Below are 27,831 nucleotides of genomic sequence, written 5' to 3'. Positions count from 1 at the left end.
CACACTTGAATCTCCTTTCTTTTATATCATTTTATAACTTTCTGAATTATAGATCTACCTAAACAAATATAATAAGATGACACTAATTCAACATGTAAGCAATCTAAGAACAATATTCCAATAAAGTGAGTGTGAGATAAATGAATTTTTTTATATAGGTTGAAGGATCTGAAGTCAAGGTGGAAAGTGTCTTAAAGCATAGAAGTTAATTAAAGACAATCAACTATAGGAGTATAGTTGACAAGTGAGCTTCATATTGATGATCAAGTGAACTCACTTTGATGAGGGGGAAAGGAGAAATGACACATATTCAACTTTCATCAAGGAGTTGAATGTGGTGAATGTTACAAGTTAGAGTTGTCATTGCACCAAAAGATCAACCTATCAATGCCTGATACAACCACTAGACTTATAGAACATAGGAGGTGGTTAAGCCATGTCACGAATTTCGAAGGGGAATGTTGGTGGTTAGTCCAAAAATCCCCCTCAATGTTACCCAAGGAGATTTGAACCCATGACCAAGCTTTGATACCACTTGTCACAAGCTAGAGTTGTTGCACCAAAAGATCGACCTATCAATACTTGATACAACCACTAGACTTATAGAACACAGGAGGCAGATAAGCCATGCTATGAACCCCAAAGGGGAACATTGGCGGTTATTCAAACCTCCCCCCCCCCACCTTAGTGTTACCCTAGAAGATTCAAACCTGTGACCAAGCTCTGATACCACTTATTACAAGCTAGAGTTGCCATTGCACCAAAAGATAGACCTGTCAATGCCTGATGCAACCATTGGACTTATAGAACATAGGAGGTGGTTAAGCCATGTCACGAATCTCAAAGAGAAATGCTGGTGGCTAGTCCAATAGTAAAGGAACCATGTGCTTCCTTCAATCAAGTATTTCACAAGTTCCATTATTTTATAATTTGCATAAGTAAATATATAATGAAAAAAGAAAAAGTAATACGATATATTTATCCTTTTCAATTTTAGCATTTACTCAATCTAGAAAAATAAAATGAAATGAAAGGCATTCAAATATTTTGTAACATAATTATCTTATTTTATTTTTAAAGAGTACAAATGTCTTTTGAGTATAACATAGTAATCAAACTCTTTAGTTTGGTAAATATAATCCATTCTCTTCTATACAATGATATCTTGTAAGACATTAAAAGGATATGATATGTAAATAAAATTTAAATGATTATGTGCCTCCTATCCAACATTTTTAAAATTTTCATCACATACCCTTAGGTTTTCATTCATTTTCAACCACTATCTATTGATATATTTGTTCTAAGAGACCATCCATCTTTAAATTACACACCCGCACTCAATAACATTGGAACTCTCAATTTATGAATGGAAATTGTGTGGCATGGCTACAATATAAAACATAATGCAAAACCTACTAATTATTACAATACTCCCAAAAATACTAATCACAATCACAATATCTAGTACAAAATATCAATAAAAGGGCCAAGGAATGCAACGATAAACAATAATTAAATGTACATATCTAAAATGGAATTCATATACAAATTATTTATATGTTGAGCATAAAAGATAAAAAAATTACTAGATGGTATTTTAAAATCAAAATAAATTTGAAATTAATATGTTGTTTGAAACACTGTTTAATTATTTGTGTTTGATTGTATAATATTAATATATTTGAAACTAAAAAGAAATATAAGAAATCAACAAATAACATTAAAACTACACATTACAAAACATTTATGTCAAGAAGACTTTACTAAAAAAAATTCCAACGAAAAGAGAGACCGAGTATATTTATCTTCTTCAATCAAGATTATAAATAACTCACTTCCTTCCAATCTAAGTTACTAATCTCTAGTTTGACAACATGTGTAATGTTACATCCCAATTTTTGACCTAATTTGAAATATAGCCATTGAGGTTCACATGAAGTCAGTTGACAGTTAAATTGGTTATAATCCTGTGAAATGATAAGATGGTTAGTCGTTATAATTTCATGTGAAGGTAACATGCTAGTTGATTATTTATCATGAATTCATGGAATTGAAAAGGAAGCTAGCCATTATGATTATTTATAACTTGTTATGATAATATGATTTAACTATGGAGAATTTTTTTGCAGAAAACATATTGAAGGGGTGGAAGCATTGTCAGAAAAGAATTAGGCACTGGACCATCACAATCACTTGGCAGATGGGTTGAGGACCTAGCGACTTGAAACATGATACATTTGTGGGACTTGCATGAGCTATTTAAATAAATAATTTGAGAAACATAAATAATTGGGTTAAAATATAAAATGTGCCTCAAAGGATTTAATATGATCTTTCACCTTATTATTATAATAGATATATTTATATATGTACATATAGATATCGATATAAAAATGAAATGACACCATTATATTATAATAATTTATAATAAAGTAATGTTACCCCATTAATATATTTACATGTACATATATAAATATAAGATTATAATAATATTCAAATTATTGTAATATTCAAATTACAATCCCCCAACTCTATTCTTTCCATTTTAATATTCTTTGCTTTTAACTGATTAACACTTGGCATGAAAAATCAATTTAATATTTGGCAATTTGAATTGTCTTATAATCTTTAAGTGGTGGAAGCCAAGAAGTCACAACTTGTTCCTTTATATGGAAGTCGTGAGAGGAGTCGAACACATGAGTATTCCATATGTTTTCCATATTTATGAATTGCTTTTGCTATTTCCAATCTCTTTAACACCCGACTTCATCTTAGTATTCAACAATTTACTCCTGCTGATACCCTACACTTATCGATTAATAACTTTGATCAAACAAGAATGATATCTTCCCTTTGCCGTGCAAGTAATCCGGCTAAGAATCAGAGACTATATGCAATGAAGGTGACGTCTTAAGCAACTAGAAGAAATTGATTAGATTCCAAGATCATCAAAGCATTACTAAATACTTATCAAGTCATGAGTTACCATTCCAATATGTTTAATTTCTATAGCAGCTAGCTAGGCATGGAAATCTCTTATCTTTTTCTTGTGATCATGCTATTTCCTTTACTAGTTGAGTAATCCCTGTAAATTATGATAAAATTTCTTGTTAACTCTCATGGTCTCTAGAATCATAATAAAGAGTGTTGAATAGTATCTCTTAAAGAAGGGTTTTTTAAGTGTAATAAAACTTGAATGAAATATTCTGCTTGGAAATAAAAATTCATTAATATTTTCAATTGGTTTCAAGAACAGATTCTTCTAAATCACAGTTTGTGATAAGATTTACTAATCAATAAATCCTTTTAGAATTCATGAATAGAGTAGATTGATAAGGAATTCCTAACACCTGGGACTCACCCGGTTGTTTAGCCAAGGAAAAGGGTGAGAAGGTGAGGGAAAGGAATCTGCAATAACATGAAAACAATATCAGTTATGACATAACAATGTTTATCAGTTTAAAAAGGAATCATTTAACAGCTCAAGCATGAACATGTTTATCCTCCTACTGTCAAGTCAAATGGTGTGTTTAGATACCAAGATGCTCAATGGATGACAAGGTGTTCCCTATCTATTTTAGGTAGGGAGGGCCTTTCTCGTTAGAGATTGTGTGGGGATAAATTTTGGTCCAAGGTTGGGTGGTTAAGCCCTTGACAATGTTTCACCTCTACCCAAGTTGCCAGACGTACAATAGACATAGATAAGCTATACATTCAATTGTTTGTCAAGAATATGTATTTTAACTTTTATGATGATTATGCAAGACCAAGGTAAGATTAATTGAGTTATATCATCATTACAATTATTTTATATTTAGATGCGAGAGATAGATTTATCTGATCGATTGTTATATCAATCTTTCATTTATGTGAATAATAAATATGAGTATATCTTCTAGTCTTATGTTATTGCCACAATTAAGCAATTAGAAGGAAATGAATGATACAGTGGTATTTGAAGCCCTAATTTATTTCGTTGTATTTGGAACCCTAACTGATATAGTGGTATCTAAAGTCCTAATTGATATAGTGCTATTTAATGTCCTAAATGGTCCAATGGTAACTAAAGCCCCTAAGTAATACAGTGGTATCTGAAGTCCTAAATGATCCAATGGTATTTGATGCCCTAATTGATACAGTGGTATGTGATGCCCTAATTTTATATAGTGGTATTTAATGGTAATTGTCATTTGATTTTTGATATAATGATATTGGATGATAGTTGTTATATGATATTGTTATAGTGGTATTTCTGGACTAATTTGAGTGATTGTAGAAGCATTCTTACAATGATTTATCGGTTCAAATTCCATGGTATGTAGATTTTAATTTCTATAGTAAATTCATTGATGGTGTTTTAAGTTCTTAGTTAATAATTTTTTTAAAACTGATTTTAACCATCAATCTCATTCATATGAACAAAAATGATTTCGCTGTCGTCCTATTAAAATGAAGTATTAACTATATTTCTTGAGTATGTTAGTTGTTAATTAAGACCCAATAAACTTGGTTGTTACATGTAACAATGAACTATCAAATGAAATAATTAAGTCATATCCCCCCTCCTCCCCACCAAAAAATAAAATAAAATAAATGACAACATGGAAAAAATACCATGAACAACAATTGAACCTCCTTACTACTACACATAGCTCCCCCCGTGAGGAAGCTCCTCATCCTTGATCCTTTGTATTGAAATCATTTTGTTTAGGTTTTACATTTATTTTCTTGTTTTAATTTTGATTTTGAATCAGGGAGTCTATGTGTTTTTGGGGTTGTAACTGTAAAAGTGGTCCACCCCAATTGGTCTTTGACATAAGGAAAATATATTTCTTAGTCAAAATGCCTTGAAAGATTTGTCTTGTAAGAAACTTCATGTAGAGATCATGAATGGAGATGTTTGACATTGATTATCAAACTGAAATCTAAGGAAAATATTCTCATCACAATACACACTTTAGTGCAATGCAATAATTATTATTTTCTTGAGTGAGTATGTTGGAAGTCTTAATTGGAAACCAAGATACTGAGGGGGGAGGGAGGGTGAATAAGGATTTTTAACACTTTTAATTTTTTCACAATACTAGTGCATTCACCTCATTTACCATCTCATATCCTATTGATTATGCATGCATAACTTACAAAATCAAACTATAAAAGCATATAGATCTAATCCATCAATCACATGCATGAAAAGTAATCACATGACACAAAGATTTTGGTTACCCAGAAACACTTCAAGGTGAAGGTAAAACTAGGGTGGGGATGATACCCACAAATCTTCACTACTGCAAGAATAAAGTTAACTAGTTAGGGTTACAATGTTTGACCATATCTAATGATCTACCCTATGAAATTTTTGTCTTGTTAAAAGCTCTTGAGACTATTAGATCTCACCCTATTAGAGGATTTCATACTTACAACAAAGTAAGGAATCTGTTAGGAGATTTACAATGATATGTTAAGACCACTATATTAAGAGATTTATCTTGACTCAATTCGTTAAAACTGTTTCAGTACCTAATCTTCAGTTTGCTTTGATAAGTTGTTCTTGGATCTCTTTCCAATATGATCTTTGATCTGATATAGCTTTACTATTTTTCACTACTTAACTGGGTTGCTTTCTCTGTTCTGAAATAACATAACTCTTTTACCTCTTCAAGAATGTTCACACATTCACACTTGAATCACATGAATAGCTTGTTTTCTCCTTCTTATCAACTCTATCTCCCATAGCCTATTTTGAAATAGGTCTAGATCTTCGCTATTTAAAGATTTCATAAATATTTTTCTAGATACTTCCTTGTTTCACCTCTCCATCTGATTCATTCATATTAGAACGTAGGAATCTATGATCCATGTCATAAAATGCATAATGATGTCTGTATCAAACTATACAAGTATTAAATATCTTGTCTATGTTAGCTTGAAATAGTTTATCTCAAAGTTTGTATCATTCATAACTTGAATGTTAATTCTATGTTTCGCGGAACTTACTATCTTTGACACTCAACATTCACTATATATGTTGCTGACACTCAATCTCTACTATGCTTGGCACCTTCTATGTAACTTGGCAAGAATATGCTCAAATTTCTCGATAAACATTAGACTTGACGTACATTGAAAATAATCAGTGACCAAAGAATTACTCGGCTCCTATAGAGCTTGGTATATACATGTTTATATACAAGTCTATCTCATGATTCGACTTGTATAGAGTAGCTCAGTTGCAGTGATGACCGTCTGACTCTATCTAGTATATGACTAAGTGTTTGACACTAATAGACAACAATAGTTAGAGATATCAACAATCTCTCCCTCTGATATTAGTGGAAGAAAAAATTTGTCATGATTACATCATTACAAATTAAAAAATAATGAACAATATATACACATACCTCTAAGTAGTCTGATTGTTTCACTATCATACCCTATTTGCCTTCTGCATTCTAATTTCCTTCTAAACTTTGATTTTTCACTCTAAACTCTTTTGATCATCATTACACTCCCTTCTTTCTTCTGTCATTATATCCATTCAAATCATCATTACAATTTCATTCCCCCTTGACTTCTCTTTTAACTTTTCTTCTTTCCCTTTTGACTTCTCTTTTTTTCTCCTTGTTTTTGTCACTTATGTCTGTGTGCTAAAATGTTGTCACACTTCTATGAATCATTACATGTAAGAAAATTCAAGAATGAGCCCTCACAAATCGATCCATAGCTCTCTACTCATAGAGTGCAAGGGTTTGCAATGGAAGCCCTCAGTTTGACCTATTTTTGTGCCCATGCAAGTACACCATGAGATGAGAGATTCAAAGAGGAAAAAGCAAGAATGCTAGTCTCCATGATCTTCAAATATGAATGAAAATAAGATCTAATCTATGAAAGAAAAATATAATATATAAATGCAATATTTAAGCTAAAAGCCCATGATGGGTGCAAGAGAGAAAAAGACAAGAAAATAGAAGTTCTCCACAAAAAGCTCTTGTATTCAAACTCCTTCAAAAATTGGTCTTCAAACCTGCAGCATAACGATAGCATAATCATGGGTGTCTAACATGAGGAGAGGGTTCTCCCTTATAAAGGAAATTATGGAGGTGAGAGGCATCTCACAACCAATATGGGATAATAGAGCTTGATCCATGTGAGACAAAATTCCACCAATGAGAAAAGAGGAGTGGTTGAGAAGAAAGTGGTGATCCATGTGAGACAAGATTCCACCAATTAGAAAAGAGGAGTGGTTGAGGAGAAAGTGGAAAGATAAATCCCACTTAGATCACATTTTTAAATGTAGAAAAATTAAATAAAAAGAATTTATTTTATTTCCTTTTTTCATCAAAAGAGATATTTAAGTGGGATTTTTATTTAATTAAAAGGGAGCAAGTTCTTTTTAATTAAATAGAAGATATTTAATTAAATTAAAAGAGAGGTTTTTCTCTTAATTAATTAAATGTGGATGAACTGTTTAATTAAAAGAGAGGTTTTCTTTTAATTAAATGGGGATTTTATTTTATTTAATTAAAAGAGAAGATTTTCTTTTAATTAAATAAGACTTGGAATAAAATGATCAATCTTAGAAATGAAATAAATCGAATTTGATCAAGGAAATTGATTTGAATTGATTTAATAAAATATTACAAACCATTGATTCAGAAAATTTGATAAATTGATAAATTGAATAATGGGGTCCCATAGTCTAGGCGACCATTTTTGGGTGCATACAATGTCTACTACTGGGGTCAATGGGTGGAATCAAGATATATTTTTTAATAAAATATTTGTGAACTTGGTAGATTATAGCAAGTGCATGATCCCAAGTGGTTCTTCCTGATTCCAAAATGTGATTTTGCAATTGCAACCTAGCTTCCAAATCAATCAAGCTCTCAACCACCAAAAGATTATGGTCTTCATTAATAAGATCTTGTGCTGATTTGATTTCTATATGCATGACCTCCAAATGAGGTATAAACTTGGACTGGATGGAGATCAACTATGATCTCATGCTATTGTCAACTTCTTGGAGCTTAGCCAATTTTCCTTGAGCATTCAATAACTTATTATAATGATTTGAACTAGATTCAACTTACTGTAAAATGATGTTTCTTGTTTTCTTCATATCATCTTGAATCTGATTGATGTTTGGTCGAAGATCCTTGGTGAATCTTGGTGCATCACACACAAAATATTGTACAAATGTTGTACTTTCTAAATGAATTCTACTATGTTCTATACATTTTCTTGTAATAGAACCTTCTTCTCGACAATAGTTGTAGAAAATTTGTCCACAACCTTATTCTCAAATTTTGTTGCTAACCAATCCATCAATTTTTCATTGGTTTCTATATCTCCAACATTTACTTGTTCAACAATATTTACAAGCTAGGAAATAATTGAAGCTTTCCCATCAAAATTTGGTATATCAAATGCCTCAACAAAAATGTCTTTAACATCATGCAATACCTTCTTCTGTTGATGTTCTCTTCTTGGCTCTTCCTGCTTCTTCTTCTTAGCCAAAATATCTTGCAACAAAATTGTTTTCTCAAGAGTGAGATTTGCCAAATCTAGTTGTGGCATCTCAATAACTTCATCTAGACTAATTTCAATATCCAATGAGTAGTGTTTTATTGCTTTCTTTGTGTGAGGTGTGTAAGTACTTTTGTTGAGCACTACTTTGGGAGATGGTGAGGGGGTATCACTACCCAGTCTTGCTTGTACATTAGTGTTAGAGAAAACAATAGTAGCACTCAACAAAATCTTATTTTCCTCTTTATTCTCTTCAATATGAGGTTCTAAAACATTTGGTTCTTCTTGACCTATAGTAGAAATGTCTACAATTGTGTCTTTATCAGTTTCTTTAGCCTCTTGCTTGTCCTTGTTTGCATCTGAGGGCTTCTCTAGAGTGTCATGGGTGTCAACATGAATTAGTGATATGCAGCCTTGTGGACTCGACACACCTAAACTCATTTCATCAGTCTCATCATCTTGAATAGTTATTGTGTCAATATCCTTCTCTTCTTTTGTTATGAGACCAAAAATATTTTTCCAAAGTAACTCAATTTGCTAAATTACAACTTCAATCTTATTTTGCAATATCATAAAGATTCTAAATTTAGGAATGAATTTGTTCCTATATTTCTCCAAAAATGTATCCTTCTATTCTTGTGATAGATCAAGCATGCCCTTGGCTAATGTGCTAGTTCTAATTTTTCTCTCTTCTTCTGTTTCCTATTGCCACCTTTTGTCAAGTCTATTGTACAAGTCTTTTGGAATTTTGTTTTCCAATTCACAAGAAGCCAAGTTCTGATTTTCCATCATGTATATCATGGCTTATTCAATCTTAGATTTGTCATCATCATTTAATGTATCATATGTTACATATCCAAATCTAGATAAACCAATAGATTCTCATATTTTAGTACATACGTCATTAGTAGCTTTAGTTCTTCTTGTAGCTAGTCCCTCAACCAATCTTCTTGTCTTTGGTTTTGAACTGCTTAACTTAGTAGTCTCCACTACTCTTTGCTTTGCAGATTTCTTGGCACTAGCTATTGTCCTTGTCCTTGGTTTGGTAGTTGGTGGAGGAGAGAGGGGTGTCACCACTAGCTTCTTTGTAGTTCCTTTAGCCTTCTTGCTAGGTGGTGTGACAACAACTAGGGCTTTACCCTTGAATCCTTCTTCTTCTTCCTCTTTCTCAACACCACTATATTTTTCTACATCTTCTCCAAAACCTTGAGTAATATGTATAGGTCCCTTGCTCTTGCCTTGGGTGCCTAGCTTTGCCCCTAGGTCTTCAATCATTTTCTTCCTTTTCTTTTCCTTAGAAGCTATCTTGATATTTTTAGTGATTCTTTCCTTAGCTTCTTCATACTTCCCAAAAGGTTTAGCTTCAGTGTCAATTTTGTCCTTCAATAATGCAATAATATTTGTATTAATTGTATCACTATTAACCTCATAATCAAATGTTGCTAGCCATGCCTTGGTAAAACTGCCTACACATATGTGTTTTTTGTGTCTACTAACTAGCATACATCATTATAATGTCTTATTAACAATTCTTCTAGTATTCTCCTCCTCATTTTGATTTTTTATTTGAATTCATCAAAATATGTATCAATGACATTTTCAAAATTATCTCCTAGTTGTGTTATGTATTCATTGATTTGCCTTATCACTAGTTTTCCTTTTTCCCAAACAATATTTCCAATACCAGGAAAATACTTCTGAATATAAAAGAAAATACACATAAAAAGTGATCCAAACTTACACATTAAGTTCTTTGCCTTCCTAATGGATATTAGTTTTTCTACTAATTGAAATCTCTACAACTTAGCAAGATCATATTCATGATCTTTCATGGCTATCTTCCATGCTTGATCCACTGCTATACATGACATGTTGTTCAATTTGCTAGATTGATAGAATTTGTGAGCAACCACTCTCACTGCAAATTCAATCAATATATTAGAAATGTTTGTGATGGATAACCCTCATCCATTCCACTCGGCTCATGCATTGGCTTTAACTTCTTCTCGACTCAGACTTCACATAGTCTTCTTCTTGTCTAGTGTAGGATAACTAATAACCTTGTGAATCATCTTCTTGGTTATCTCAACTGGTCCATTGTGTAGCCAAAAATTCATGTCATGGATCTTTCTTAATACAACCTTGATCCATTTGATCTTGAAATTATGTGGAAACTTTAGGACACAAGTTAACCCTTTCCTCTCAATATTTTTGAATTCCTCCTTCAAAACTCTCTGGCCACATAATTTCTTATAAGATTCTTGAATCTCATAATCACCTACTTCTCCAATCTTACACATGATTACCTTGGGTAGTATTGAGGATAACACACCCATTGATTCACCTTTCATCATGATCTCAGGAATAACACAAAATCTAGGTGGAGGACAAGTGTCACTCCTAACCAATTGAACATTACTAACCTTTACTCCTTGACTCTTTCTTACAGATGATGAAGCTTCCATTTTCCTCTATTAGGGTTCATAAGCTTCTTCTCTTTAGATAACTTGAAACTACTTCAATCTTCACTCAATCAAGCTTCTTGTCTTAGATTTTCTATTAAATTGTCTTAGGATCTCTTTTTCGTTCAAATCACTATGTGCTTTTGAATTTTGTATGCAGGGATGAAATAATGTCTTCAAATTCTGATATATACTTACTTTTTCTTGATTTAGGGTCTCCATTAATGCTATGTACGTAGGTAGGTGGAAGCCAGCTATCTTAGTTAATTGACATTATGCCTTTAAACTAGGTCTTTACTATACAACTCAGTCAATTCCATCTAACTTGGTCAATATAGACCAGTATAGCTTCTAAAGTACTTGGTCCATATTGCAATGCTTGGTCAATATAGATAATGTTATTGATGTTCAACACTGACTATGTACATGATTCTTTTGTACTAGTCCTTTAATAAATATGATCTTATGCATCTTTGTTAATGCAAATATGAAATTTAGCATATTTTATGTTAGAAACTAATGTAAGATGTATGATTGAATATACAACTCCTTACATACCTTTCTTGCTTAGTTTGAGATGATATGATCACCTTCTTAATTCCATTGGATTGGGTGATCTCAACTCCATTAGTTCCACTGCTTCCATCTTCTACCTTTTTCTTCCATATTTGATTCATTTCCTTGTTTAATCAATGTCCACTTTTCCTTTACCCTTGGTGTTGTTGTGATTTGTTGTTGGTACTTGACTATGTAGTATTTTCTTGAATGTCCAAACTTGTGACATTTGGAACATACATTGTTAGGTGCATGGTTCTGCCTTTGATTTTTCCAATAGGGTTTTCTCTTTGATCTACATTCATATGCTCTATGTCCATACTTTTTATAGTTGAAAAAATAGCCTTCAAATCTAGGTGTAGTAGATGCATTGTTAATTCTTGACCTACACTCATGTATTTGATGTCCTTGCTTCGGGCAATAAAAACAATAACCAGTAAACTTAAGTTTAGGATTTTGCATACCATTTTTGCTTCTACAAATGTTTGTAGTATGACCAAGTTTTCCACAGTGGTAACATGTTGGTTTGTCCTTTGATTTTGGATTTCCTAGCTCTCCACTCCTAGATGATTCTCCTTTCTCAATAGATGAATGTCTTGATCCAAATGTGCTGCCAGATGACCTCATTATTTCTTCAAAATATTTCATTGCTTCATTAGGCTTGTTGAATATTTCCACATATTCTTTCTTAGTTTTGAGTTCATTCTTTAGTAGATCCTTCTATGATTTCTTATTTTCTATTTCCACATCCTTTATGTTCAACTCTTGATTTGTAAGCATCAGTTGACTCATCATGTCAAGTTGAGTGTTTGCAACCTTTTTACATTAGATATCCTTTCTTCAAGTCCTGTTTCCATTAGTCTTTTTTCTTCCTCAACTTTCTTCTTTTTGTTAGTTACTTCACATAGCCTTGCTAATTGGATCCCATGTTCCCTTTTTAGTCCTTTGACTTTTACCTTTAGGATTTTGTTCTTATCTAGTAGTTCTATAGATGCTAAATCATTCTCACTTGAACTTCTAGTTCCAAACAATTCTTCAGTTTCAATTTCTTTATAGTGAAGCTCTTTATTCTAAATAACCAACTTCTTTCTCCTCTTTAGGGATTTCTTTAGTTCTTGTCTCATTGTCTCTAGTTGCTGTGGTATGAGTTGAATGTCAATCATCTGCTTTTCAACTCTAATACCAATTTTTGGAAGTCTTAATTGGAAACCAAGATAGTGATAGGGAGGTAGGGGTGTGGTGAATCAAGATCTTTAACACTTTTAACTTTTTCAGAATACTAGTGCATTCAACTCAATTATCATCTCATATTCAATTGCTTATGGATACATAACTTACAAAATAAAACTTTAATAACATATAGATCTAATATATCAATCACATGTATGAAAAGTAATCACATGACACAAAGATTTTGGTTACCCAAAAATACTTCAAGGTGAAGGTGGAACTAGGGTGGGGATGACACCCACAAATATTTACTATCACAGTAATAAAGTTAACCTATTAGGGTTACAATGTTTGACCATATCCAATGATCTACCTATGCAAGTTCTTCCCAATTAAAATCTTTTGAGACTATTAGATCTCACCATATTAGAGGATTTCACACCTACAACAAAGTAAGGACTTTGTCCTTCACTACTTGACTAGGTCACTTGCTCTATTTTGGAATAAGGTAACTCTTTTAGCTCTTCTACAATGTTCACACAATTGTTAGGAATAAGGTGTCTCAACCTTGGATAATTCTTATTCATTATTATTTGTTTTATAAAATGTATTTCTTGCAAATAATGTTGATGTGTCGGCATCTTGAATTGTGTATAAGGAGATCATGGCTAAAATAGTTATGACGGATTCCTATGACACATAATAGCTATGTTAGGAAGATTCAGTGATAGGTGAAGACATGTGCCAACTAATAAATTTGAGTATTGTACACTCTACCCCAATAGTGGGGTTTTTTGGGGTTCCTATTTTCTCGGAGAATGGTAAAACCCTAATATGGTTACCTTTGGGAGTAGCCCTAAAGTGAAGCGCATGTTATAAGTGTTTTAAGGGTTGCAAAGAGTGGGGATGTGAAAAAGTGTATTGTTGGTACTGTGAGTTGCTACTGGAGTCTTCTGTTGTCACTGTTGAACTTGCATTGTAAGTGTATTGTAACCTTGTGTTGAAGATAATACATTGTGCAGGTTCTGGAGGGGTGGGGTTGTTTTACCAAAAGGTTTTTCCCCACCAAAAAATCTGTGTTATGTGTTTCTTTCTCTATCTATTTTCTTTATGCTTGGTTCGCTGAAATATTGTTGTTTACATGATATTGAATCTGTAAGTGTAAAAATTTTTAATAGGATTTGCACCATACTTCTCTTAAGAGATTAGTGTAGGAAGCTGTTTCCACACCTGAGTTTCCTTACAAATTCACACTTGAATCAAATGAATAAATTATTCTCTCCTCATAAACTCTATCTCCCATACCCTATTTTGAAATAGGTCTAGCTCTTGTCTATTTAAAGATTTCATAAATTTTTTTTTAGATGCTTCCTTATTTCCATTCATCTCAAAACATAGAAATTTGTGATCTACGTCATAAAACATGTAATGATCTCTATAAAAAACTCCACAAGTATTAAATATCCTATCTATGTTAGCCTAAAATGGTTTACCTCAAAGTTTGTATCATTCCTAACTTGAATGTTAATTCTTCGTTGCTCGACACTTGTTGTCTATGACACTCAACATTCATTGTATATGTTGCCAACGATCAATCTCTACTATGCTCAGAACCTTCTGTGTAACTCAAAAATAATATGATCGAATTGCTCAATAAACAATAGACTTGGCTTACATTGAAAATACTCAGTAACTAAAGACTTACTTGACTCCTATAGATCTTGGTATATATAGGTTTATATACAAGTCCATCTCACAATTTATCCTATATAGAGTAGCACAATCATAGTGATGATCATTTGACTCTTCCAAGTATATGACTAGTCATAGTGATGATCATTTGAATCTTCCAAGTATATGACTAAGTGTTTGAAACTAATAGACAACAATAGTTAGAGATATCAATAGAGTAGTGGTGAGAATTGGTTGTAGCTAGCAGACATGAGTTACTTCAGTTCTCAGGACCCTTCTCTATCTCCCCCTTGAATCAAATGTTTTTACAACTAAAAAAGGAACATAGAATATAAAGTTAACCAAACATATCAAAGTTCAAATACCTTCTTCGTATTATAGTCTAATCACTGCCTTAGTTTCAAAAAGAGAAAAGAGCACCATGAAAAAAGAGAGAAATAATGAAAAGTTAATACTAAGGTAGCACAACCTAATAACTTCCTTCGCTTGTCAAAAGGAAGAAAAATGAAAAATAAAGAAGTGACCAAATTAGAGTGTAATGGCTAATCTGAGTCACTAAATGCATAAAATAAAAGAATGATGTTGACTAATAAAGATCCCTCTAAATGGATTCTCACATCTTTTCAAGAGGATGGATTTGGGTAATTCTCGCAATCTCTATCAAAGTTGAAAATTTCACTCGGTAGTAGACAAAGGTTAGATTGAGGTTGTTGAAGTTTATGTTAGTTAGGAAAAAAATAATTTCCTCTACTTCTTTCTTAGGATGAAATCATCCAAGTTTGAATAATGAATATACAAGCACACACTGGATGTAAAAGGCAAAGTTACAAGCCTGGCAATTGATGATATAACATCTTCACGAAGGGACAACTATATTTTGTTTATTACTAGACAAAATCTAGAGGGGGTGGTGCAGAGTACCAAGACACTTGTTTAGATTTTGAATTTAATGTTTAGTTTTCACCTACTTAGGCTAGAATAAATGAACCTTAGATGAAAAATCCATGGTTGTAAAAGCAAGACACCATTATGTATGCCTAGGCCACTTTTTGCAAATTATAAGATAAGGTTTCTCATTAGGAAATTCGAGTCTTTTTGTGTTTTTGGGCCAAGATAGAATAGGATGAAGTGTCTTTCCAAGTCCTAGAAGTGAAATCAAATGGAAAATACAAAAGTTGTACTTTTGTGCAAAATTACAAAGTTGGAAGTTGTAAAAGTTGCTTAAAATTGCAATTTGGTGGAGAATGTGTTATAACTATACAAATATTGGCTGTAACCATTTGAATAGGCCTGGGATGGATAAATACCTCTTTTCTGAGGTCTTAAGGATGATAGGCCAACACTGGGGCAAATAATAAGAGAAGAATTAACAATTTTATGATGAACTTTGGTTGGTCTATATGTGTCAATCTGAGAGCGTAAGCTTGTGAAAGGCGTTTGAGAAATATGCTATCAAGGGATGATAGTTTTGAAATGAGGGATTATGAATGCAACTACAACATACAAAATTGAATCTATGAAAACTAAAGAAATCCCAACGACATGAACTATCCCTTCCTGGCAGTAGGAACATTAGAAACAAAAATAAACATTAAAAACTATGATGATATAAAATTTAACAATTCACAAATTCAACTAAATCTATAGAAAACAATATCAACACTAGACATATAACTTATCTAATATAATAATTCCTACCCAGCTATGATATTAATCTATTTGCAAAGCTATTTATGAAAACTAACTATTGAAATGAAGGAAAACCTTTATTCTATTAAAGAACTCAAACAAGCTAAACGTAAGCTACTGAAATCACTAGCATTCTTTAGAGTGGACCCTTCCTCAGTTTGCTGAGTGATGAGATTCAAATAGTTCTTCCTTTAGAAATTTTGATCATACCAAATCTATGTTATTGTTTAGAATGTTTTTCATATATTACATATTCTCTGCTTGAGCTAATATATGTAGCTTCAATATCATAACAAATGCTATTTAATATTGCATTAAAATAGCATGGTTTGGTTGTGGCCCGTAACCAATAAAATAGAAGGACGAATATTATACACCACCTCCCATTAATACAAACAATTATGTTATAATAAATTAATAGCATGTGAATTCCAACATCCACAACACGTGTATCATGTGCACATCCCACGTAGTGGTTGATATTAATCTAAACCTTATTTCCATCCATTGTTTTTGAGCTATGGTTCAGTTGTAACAAAGTACAAATATGGAGCAAATCTGGTTGATGTGTATGATGTTCACGTGATTCATACACCCATTTCTGAAGAATATTTGGCAATGGTTAGTCTTTGGCCCAACTTTATTCCCATCCTTTGGTACATAACTCTCTTTCATATTCATGCCATACGTATGAATTCTGCAACAAATATTATAGTTAATATGTTCATTAAAACTTATACAGTTGGAAAATGCATCCTCCTCCATTCTTCAATGCCCTTTCCACATATTTACGTAGGGTGAAGTAAATGCATCTTATTTCAAATTTGATGGAGTTTTATATTGATGAAAGGGCTACAGGAAGATGCATAGCAAGCGATAGGAAGAACCATAACATATTATCAACATGTTAGATAAATACAATTTTATCTGTTTATTCACATATTCTATCTAATGACTATATTCAATATTACTCATAAATATTAAGATCTTATGCAATATAGAAGGATAAAATGGAATATTAAAATAGTTATTGAAATGAACATGAAGGCTTATATGAAAGGTAAAATATGGGATAATCTAGGACATAAATTGCTCTCATCATTCTCCCCAACTTAGCTTATTGCACATCCTCGTGCAATCATTATGATTAGGAGGTCTTTGGTTTGAATTAAAAGCACTTGGATTTATGGATTTAGACTTTTTCTCCACCCTTAACCATGATGACTCATATAAACAAAAATCCCTTTCTTTGCTTCATATGACAAGCTTTGTTATTTATTTATTTCTTCAATAGGGATATCACTTTCAACTTTTCATAAGTTGTTTCTCTTTTCTATTTTTTTCTTTTCTTTTCTTTTCATATTTTTATAGCATCATGGTTCACAGGGTTACATATAGGAGAAATTTATCTTAATTTGCACAAGAGGAGTTTAAATGGGTGAAAGGTTATTATATGATGGATATAATGGATAATATGATGGGTTTAGTAGGGGCTACAAATATAATGGATAATATGATGGGTTTAGTAAGGGCTATGGATGGAAGATAATAGGATAACATGCCTCCCCCCAGCTTAAAGGTTGACCGTCCATGAGAAACAAGGAGAGGCTGGAAGGGTGTTACATAATGATCAAATATAATAAGCAATACAAATAAAGTTAAGAGATAAAATAAGGAAAAAACCAAAATCAATTGTTTTACCAACATGCATGTGTAGAGAGACTAAGGTTGGAACATAGAGCAACTCAGCAACTAGGACCACCAAAATGGAGGAATCATCAATAATGAACTAAGAGAGGCATCCAAAACTGTAACACAATAGAAGACCACCATATGACTAAAAGCATTGAAGAGAAGATCACTAGAAGGAACCATAAAATGTGGGACAAAGAGGGAAATCTTGTGGGACCACCATCATCAAGTGAAGCATTGTAGATCATACGATAGGAAGTAGCACATTCCACTAAAAACACCTCAACTGAATAGGCAACTCAGATTATGGGAGATCAAAGATTTGAGGATCACACTAAGCTACAAGAGTGAGCAATAGGAGGTGCCAAGAACGAAAAGAACCACTTAAGCTGATGAGTGTTCCTGGATAAAAAAATTATTAGAAAAACCAAGAACACCAATTATTGCATCTTTCAATTTTGCTATTTAAAATAAATAATTTTTTTTTTTTGATTTTTGCACATTTTGATAACAAGTGACTTTTGGTAAGCCAATTTTCAATCACTCACTGCTTAATGGCATTGTAAAAATTGATTTCACCACTAAGAATTTATTTTGTAGTTAACATCCACCGAAAATCGATTTTCAAAGATTAACTGACCAACAATGGCTGAAGGTGTTCATTGTTGGATATTTAATTTCTTTTATTTCAATTTTTTTTTGATTTTTAAAAAAAAATTAATTAATTTTTTTTGAATAATTGCATAGAATGACCAAAGAAATGAAATTGTGACATGGATGATGAAAAACAATGCTAGCCAAAGCTTGATTTTTGACCATGACCATATAAAAGGCACTGTTGAGACTTGATTGCATAAGGAACTTGGAATGATGACTACAAATAATCTCCACAAACTTGGAAATATTGAAACACTGCACAAATCAACCTTGATCTATGTATCTCACACCACTAAATTTCAAAGCTTCTTAGAGAACTTTAAGAACACACTAGCACACTGGGATGAAAGAAGTAATCGCAAGGATGATTATCTACTCATATGACACAATTCTCTGATAATGACAAAACTGGATCACCTGGCATGAAGTTGTGCTACATATCCAACCCTTGTAAAGAATGAGAGATATTCATTTCCTGAAATAAACACACCTTCATTATCAAGGAAAAGGTCATAGAGTGAAATACCAATGATGGTCTTCAATGTGCCCATAGAACTTCAAAGAGAAGACACCACTTGAGAAAGGAGTGTAGTAGCTGGTACTATGTTCAAAGTATCATTAGATGTGTTGTTGAATAATCATGAATCTCATAGATTATGCTGCATATTTTCCTCCATGTGATTAATCACCATGGAAAATAAATCACATCTCAAGGTGGTGAACAACCTATGCCAAAGTCTGCATGTGATCTTGAATAGTGAGACATAGGAGAGCTCACACAATGTGAACAAAGCCAACATAGTGTGTTGTGCAATTCTTGTGTAGAGAAGCATCATTAACTAGTATTGGTTCTAAGATCATCACACCACAATGAGAGATTTGCAACCATATTCTCAAAACGAGCATATCAAGCATAGCAAAGAAATATCATCCATTCAATAAATCTATCATTAAGTAGGTAATTTTAGTTCTACAAATGATTGGTAGAGTTATTAATATGAATACATATTTGATAACATGGAAAAATAAAAATAAGTTCTTGTGTTCATATAATAGAAATGCTTAATAACACCAGAACACATACCTTGAATTGTTGAGATGTCACATGGTGAAGTTTGCTAAAAAGACCAACAAAACAATCATTGAAGCTTGATTGGAAATCATCTAAGAACCACAAGATTGGAGGGATTCCCCCAACGTAACTTCATGCTACAAGGTCATGAAATCATTAGGATAACCAAAGAAATTAGGCAAACCATGAGAGAGTAACACATCATTAGAATTTTGTGTGAGCCCCTTTAAATGATATATAAATCAAATAATTCAATGGATGTACTCCCAAATTAACTCTAGGTCATAAAAGCATATGGAATTTGAATTATCCAAGAAATCAAGAAATGGATTTAGTACTTGTTATCAATGAATGATCATCATAAGATACAAGAACCAAGAATGAAGAATATATGGATATTAATACCTTGATCCTTGTTTAAAAAAATCATCCATAGTTTATTTGGTCATTTAACAATGAGGAATAACAATCATCCAGTTTTTAACATTTTGGTCATTAGTGTATAGAATCCCATATGATTGTGCTTAATCAATTATTGGTCCCAAATCAACAAGTATGTAAGGGATGCACATTTTAACTATAGGCCTCCAAATATTAGTATGCATAAGTACAAAAGTAATAAAATATAGATATTGGAGGATTCGATAACATGTTTGTGGAATATGGAATGTATATGGCTTAAAATTACTTAGTGCATGATTGATATTAACACACATATTCATGAGTCCATTAATTAAAATTGATTCAATTTGAAGTATGGGATCATTTGTAGGTGTTTGGAATTCACTATGTAGAAAAGAAGAACAAAGTGGATTATAATTCAATAAGTAATATTGTTCTTCTAATTTAATAAAACCAAAATCACATTCCTTAAGTGCATTAATATATTCCAATGTCGATTTACCAAATTCAAGCACATAATTATATGGTAAATGGATATATGAAAGTTTATAGGTACTATTAACCACCTTATTATGAAGTGTTATATGAGGCAATATAGTTTCATTTGGTGGATATGGTGGAGTGGGTAGAATATGATGTGAATGAGATAATTAATATGGTAAGAAGTGTGAAGGAGATAAAGTATATGGAAATAAGTAGGATGGGAGGAATAAAAATGGTAAGGATGGATATGGTGGAATATAACAGGGATATAAAAGTTTTTATGAGCATGCTTGTTTACATTCATTATACATACTAGGTGGAGAAGTATGTTTTGAAGAAATATGTTGGCTTTGTAATGAAACATAATGACAATATGTGTTACCAACATAATACATACCCTGATCTTTTTGATTTTGAGTTTGAAATAGGTGACCAATTATAGGAAATACTTGTTCACTTCCTCCCTTATCTTGGTAAGGATCACAAAAAGTTTTTACCTTGTTCACCACTTGCTCTTGATTGTTCAGGAATATGCACTCATCTTTCATGTAGCAAAGAGAACAACAAGTGGTTAATTTTCATCATCAAAATCAAATTTCTCTAAGAATTAATCAATGATATTTTCTTGGTCAAAAATAAGGATAAAATTCTTGCATACCTCTGATAAGGGAAGATCAAGATCAGAAAAGATGCAGTCATTAGGTAGAGAGGGTGTAAAAATGTCACCTTTGGTTGATGTGATTTCCCCACTAGTTTCTTCTTTTGTTTTTAAATTTGAAGGTGGGGTTCTGGGGGTAGCAGCCACCAGTGGGGTCAAGGGGTAACACCCCTTGTGGGGTGCTGGGGTAGTGGCCAAGGTATGCTCCCTGTCACGATATAGAGCAGGTTCAAGAGGCAACACCCCCGACGCCAAGCACATTTTTCCTCTTGTATTCCCTTCAAGTTTTGCATTTTTAAAATAATTTTCAACCAAAATTGATATACTTGAACAACATTGAAAAGACATCATTTTAAAGATTTTTCTTCAAAATTTTCTTGTCTTTACCAATAACTCACAACAATTTATGATAATGCAAAATTTAACTAACTTCCAAAACAACTAATGAATCTAATTTCTAAGGCCTACTTGCAAACTCTAAAGCAATGCATCTATATGATTTAACCAATGTAAATTAAGATTAATTAATTAAGCAAGGCTAGCAGTTGTAAAAGCTTTCATCCTAATGCATTGTTCCTAACTCAAATCATCAAACTAACATGCCTTTGACACCTTTCCCTGATAATGGTGCCAAAATGATAGGCCAACACTGGGGTGAATAATAAGAGAAGAATTAACAAATTTATGATGAACTTTGATTGGTCTATATGTGTCAATCCGAGAGCATAACCTTGCAAAAGGTGTCCAAGAAATATGCTATCAAGGGATGATAGTTGTGAAATGAGGGATTATGAATGGAGCTACAACATACGAAATTGAATCTATGAAAAAATAAAGAAATCCCAGTGATAGGAACTGTCACTTCTTGGTGGCAGGAACATTAGAAAAAAATAAATAAATTAGAAACTATGATGATAGAAAATTCAACAATTCACAAATTTAACTAAATCTATAGAAAACAATACCAACACAAGGCATATAACTAATCTAATATAATAATTCCTACCTAGCTATGATATTAATCTATCTACAAAGCTATTTATGAAAACTAACTATTGAAATGAAGGAAAACCTTTATTCTATTAAAGAACTCAAACAAGCTAAATGTAAACTACTAAAATCACTAGCATTCTTTAGAGTGGGCCCTTCCTCTTGAGTTTGCTGAGTGATGAGATTCAAACAATTCTTCCTTAAGAAATTTTGATCATGCTAGGTCTATATTATTGTTTAGAATATTTTTCATATATTAAATATTCTCTCTCTCGCTAATATATATAGCTTTGAGATCATAACAGATGCTATTTAATATTGCATTAAAATAGCATGATTTGGTTGTGGCCCATAACTAATAAAATAGAAGGATGAATATTATACACCACCTCTTGTAAATACAAACAATTATGTTATAATAAAATAATAGCATGTGAATTCCAACATCCACAACACGTGTATCTTGTGCACATCCCATGTAGTGGTTGATATTAATCCAAATCTTATTTCCATCCATTGTTTTTGAGCTATGGTTTAGTTGTAACAGAGTACAAATATGGAGCAAATCTGGCTGACAGGTATGATGTTCATGTGATTCATACACCCATTTCCTAAGAATATTTAGCGATGGTTAATCTTTGGCCCAAATTCATTCCCATCTTTTGGCATGTAACTCTCTTTCATATTCATGTCATAAGTATGAAGTCTGCAAGAAATATTATAGTTAATATGTTCATTAAAACTTATATAGCTAGAAAATGCATCCTCCTCCAGTCTTCAATGCCCTTTCCACATATTTATGTAGGGTGCAACAAACACATATTATTTCAAAGTTGATGGAGTTTTATATTGATGAAAGGGCTACAGGAAGATGCATAGCAGGCGACATGAAGAACCATAACATATTATCAACATGTTAGATAAAGACAATTTCATCTGTTTATTCACATATTCTATCTAATAACTATATTAAATATTACTCATAAATATTAGATCATATGCAATATAGAATGATAAAATGGAATATTAAAATAGGTATTGAAATGAACATGAAGGCTTATATGAAAGGTAAAATATGGAATAATCTAGGACATAAATTGCTCTCATCAAAGGGCATCTTGTATGGATAAGAAGTTACAATAAAGAAAAATTAGTTTTGGAGCCTTATTCTCTATTTTCTATACATTTTCCATATTGTACAAATTGTTAGACCTGATTAAACTTGAGAAGGAGATTGTAAGTACATTTCATTTTTTTTTGGTTTCATCTTTCTAAGTGTTGTTTTGGTCATGATATTCAAGTTTTAGTGAAGAAGGGTTAAGAGGACAACAATTTTATGCATTTCTTACAAATGGGCCCCTAACTACAATATCTCTAGTTCAAATTTCATGGCCTTCTAGGAAATGGTAGTTAGTAGCATCCTTTTAACTATTCTAGGGTTCCAAGACTAGAAAAGAAGTTTTGTGATTTTTTTCCAACCAAGCCCTACGTCAAGTACGTTGCAGGATTTGACCTTTTGGATGTGTTGTTTGGTGAATAATAGGAGTTAGACACCTGTTAGAGGGTTGAATATTTGGAAATAAATTGTTTTAGTGTTGGTGATCATTCCAAAGTGTTGGGTTTTCTTCCATGACCCCATTTCCTCTTTGGTGCTTTGTAAACCAAGCCTAAATTGATCAATTAGGTCTACGTTTTCTAGTGGAGGAAAGGGAGTGCTAGAGTGGGACTAGAACTTGATGCTTTGGGGTTTGATGCAAATTTTAAAAGGGTATCCAAAACCTTGATTTTTTTTGGGTCTTTTTTGGGACTTTGTGAAGTTAGATCCAAAAAGCCTATTAAGGAGGGCTAATAGGGGTTCATTGGGCTACTAGGTGAAATTGGGGTTTGAGGCTTTAGGAAATTGTATGAATCTAACCATTGGTGTAGTTAGTATTAATTAGGTTCCCTAAAATCATTTCATGCCTTAGAACCTTAAGAAAAAAATTTATGGTGTTTTTCTAGCATTGACCTAGTTGTGGGGAATTGGTCCAAAAACCATAAAGTGGGTAATCTTGGTTCTTTGTCCTTGGATTCTTTGTGAAGTTGGAGGTCTTGTTTCTTTGATCTATTGAAGAATTCTAATATTCTAATACGTTTTGAGAAGGTTGAACATTTTATAGTTGGTTGGTTGGAAGAGTGGGAAGCTCATTTGAAGCTTCCTAGTTGTGTACTCTGCATTTAGTGGTATCAAAGCCACTAAGTATCTATTGGGAAGGAAAATATGGAAAAGGGAGAAGATATCCCTTTGAGGTAACTGATATTGAATTGTAAAAGATAGTGAAAGAGTAGATGGCTGAGAGTAGGGTAGTTAGAGAGGAAAATAGAGAAATGAGAAGATAAAATGATAAGTTGAAGGGGCAAGTGTGAAGAGGAGACCATAAGGAGTCTGAAGAAGAGGAAGTAGAAGATGGACATGACTTTCCTAACATGCTTGAAGCTTAGAGGATCATGGTAGTAGCTCTATAGAGGGTAGGAAGGAAGGGTAAATGAGATTTACCCATGTTTGATGGAAACTTAGAACTAGAGGCATGCATGGAATGGTTAGAGGCTCTTAAAAACCATTTAGAAGTAGATGAGATACTTGCAAATCAGAGGGTGAAAGTCATAGAAGACAAGTTGAAGGGGTCCACCCTAAGTTGGTGGAATTCCCTCCAAAATGAGAGGGTAGAAGAAGAGAAGTATCCCATTTCTACATGGAAGAGGATGATGACATAAATCATGAGGTAACTTTTTTCAGAGGATTACAAAGTAATGCTCCACAAAAGGTTGCATAACCTTAAGCAAAAGGACATTGATGTAAGTACTTATACCCAAGAATTTCATACTTTGACTCTTAGGGATAAATTTTATGAAAATGAGAAGAAAAATCTTACAAGGTATATTAATGGACTTAGGTACAATATACAGGATGAACTAACCTTGGTGCTAGTAGAATCAGTCCATAAGTGTTATTAGCTTACCCTTAGGATTGAGGAAAAAGAAGAAGAAGAGGTGAACAAAGTAGTAAAGGAAGGGGGAACTCTTGTAGAGGAAGAGGTAGATTTGAAGGCAAAGGAAACTACCTAAGAAACCAAGGAGAAGATAGTAGCAGTCAAAGTGCAGAGAATGATAGAAACAACAGAGGTTCCTTTAGAGGAAAGAGACCAAGTCAAAGAGGTAGATTTGGTGGAAGGGGAATAGGGGTCTTCATAGGCAGGTGTTACAAATTTGATTAAGTGGTTCACCAATCTTTTAGGTGTCTATAGAAGAAAGGATCCATGAGCAACACAAGTGGAAGAAGAATTAACTTGTTACAAGATGAGGATGTACAAAGCACAAGTTCTCATGCCAAGACAATAGATCCAGAGATAAGAGAGTGCCTCATGCTAAAGAGAACTCTCTTGAAGGTATCCATTGATAAAGAGCCACCACAAAGGAGTTCATTGTTTAAGAACACATGCAAGGTAAGTGGAAAATTTTGCAAATTTATTGTTGATTCTAGTTCAACTAATAATTTGGCATCTAAGGAGGTGGTAGACAAGTTAGGATTGCAACCACTACCTCATCCTTACCCTTATAGAGTATCTTGGTTGAACAAGGAGCAACATGCCTTGATTAGTGAGAAAGTATGGGTAGAGTTCCATATTGGGGAGTATATAGATAAAAAATTATGTGATGCATTTGAGATGGATGCATGCCATTTACTTTTAGGGAGGCCTTGGCAGTATGATGTAGATTCTAGGCATGATGGGAAACAAAATATTTATAGTACAACCAAGGATGGAGAAACTTTCACTATGAGGCCACTCCCTGATGATGGAAGCCATAGTGTAACTAGTGTCATGATGGTAGGAGGTATAGAGTTTTTGTAGACCATTAAGGAGGAGAAAACACCATGCTTTTCCATCATAGTTAGACCTAAGAAGGAAGTAAAAAATATACCCCCAACCAAGAGTGTGGAATATCACGTAGGACCTAGAGAGGTCAAGGAGTTGTTAGAATAGTATAAAAGTGTTTTTGTAGGTAGGGAACTAAAAAATTTTCCACCATAGAGGGAGATAAGCCATTGGATAGACTTGATACCTAGTGCTACATTACCCAATAAAGCAACTTACAAGCTTACCCCTAAACAAAATGTAGAATTAGCAAGGCAAATTGAAGAGTTGTTGGCTAAGTGATTTATAAGGAAGAGTGTTAGTCCTTGTGTTGTACCTATCATACTAGCTCCTAAAAAGGAAGGTACATGGAGAATATGTATGGATTCTAGTGCCGTTAACAAGATAATAATCAGATATAGGTTCCCATGCCAAGAATTGAAGATCTTTTGGATTGTTTAGTAGGTGCAAGTCATTATTCAAAGACAAACTTAAAGAGTTGTTACCATCAGATTAGGATAAGGGAAGGTGATGAATGGAAAACAAAATTCAAGACAAATGAGGGATTATATGAATTGATTGTGATGCCATTTGGTCTATCTAATGCACCTAGCACATTCATGAGACTCATGAATGAAGTTTTAAAGCCTTTTATTAACAAGTTTTGTGTTTTTTATCTAGATGACATTCTTGTTTTCAAAAGGATAAGGTAGGAGCACCTAAATCACTTGGATTTAGTCCTTGAAAAGTTTCATAAGGAGATATTGAAGATAAACTTGGAGAAGTGTTTATTATTGCAAGAAGAATTTTCATTCCTTGTGTTCATCATTTCCAAAAATTAGTTGAAGATGGATCCATCCAAGGTGAAAGAAATATTGAATTGGCTTACATATAAGACAACCACTAAGGTAAAAATATTTCATGGTCTTGCAAGTTTTTATATAAATATTATGAAGAACTTTAGTGGTTTTTGTGCCTGTATGATTAATACTATAAAAGGAGCAAGAAAATGGAAATTTATGTGGAATAGTAAGGCAAACAAATCATTTCAATACCTCAAGAGGGGAGTTTGTAGAGTAACATATCTTAGCATTATCTAATTTTCACAAGGTGTTCATATTAGAGTGTGATGCTAGTAACAAGGAAATAGGAGTGTTAAGCTAGGAAGGGAAGCCTATAGCCTTCTTTTGTGAAAAACTAAATGAAGCTAAGAAAAAATTCATGATTTGGAGATGTATTCTTTGGTAAAGTCTTTGAGAAAATGGAGGCATAATCTATTGCCCAAAGAGTTTATTGTTTTTACTAATAACCAAGCTCTTAGCTTCTTAAATAGGTAGGAAAAGTTGAACCATAGATATATGAAGTGGATGGGATTCATCAAAGCTTACACCTTCTCTATTAAACACAATAAAGGGACATCAAATAAAGTTGCAAATGCCATTAGTAGGAGGAATCTAATTGTGCAAGGGATTCATATGAGTACAGTGGTGTAGAATCCATAAAGAACATGTATGCATCAAATGAAGACTTCAAGGAGGCATATGAGGTTTGTCAAGCCATGAATGAAAGGTATCCTAGTGATTTTCTTGATTTTATTTTAAAACATGGGCTATTATTTAAAGGTAATCAACCTTGTGTTCCTAAAGGATCTGTTAGAGAGAACATTGTCAAAGAAAAATGTTGTGGGAATCTTGCATGACATTTTGGTATTGATAAGACTTTTGAGAAAGTTAGAAGGTTCTTCCATTGGCCAAAAATGTAGGAAAATATTAGGACGTTGGTGGAATTGTTCTTGGTATGTCAAAATGCCAAAGGGAGATCATCAAATGCTAGATTTGTACTCCTTTAACTACACCCACTAAGCCATGGGACTCCATCAGCATGGAC

Source organism: Cupressus sempervirens, chromosome 1 (assembly GCF_028749045.1).
Source record: "Cupressus sempervirens isolate cs-2001-9-10 chromosome 1, ASM2874904v1, whole genome shotgun sequence".
Classification (NCBI taxonomy): Eukaryota; Viridiplantae; Streptophyta; class Pinopsida; order Cupressales; family Cupressaceae; genus Cupressus; species Cupressus sempervirens.
Note: the sequence above shows the minus strand (reverse complement) of the source record.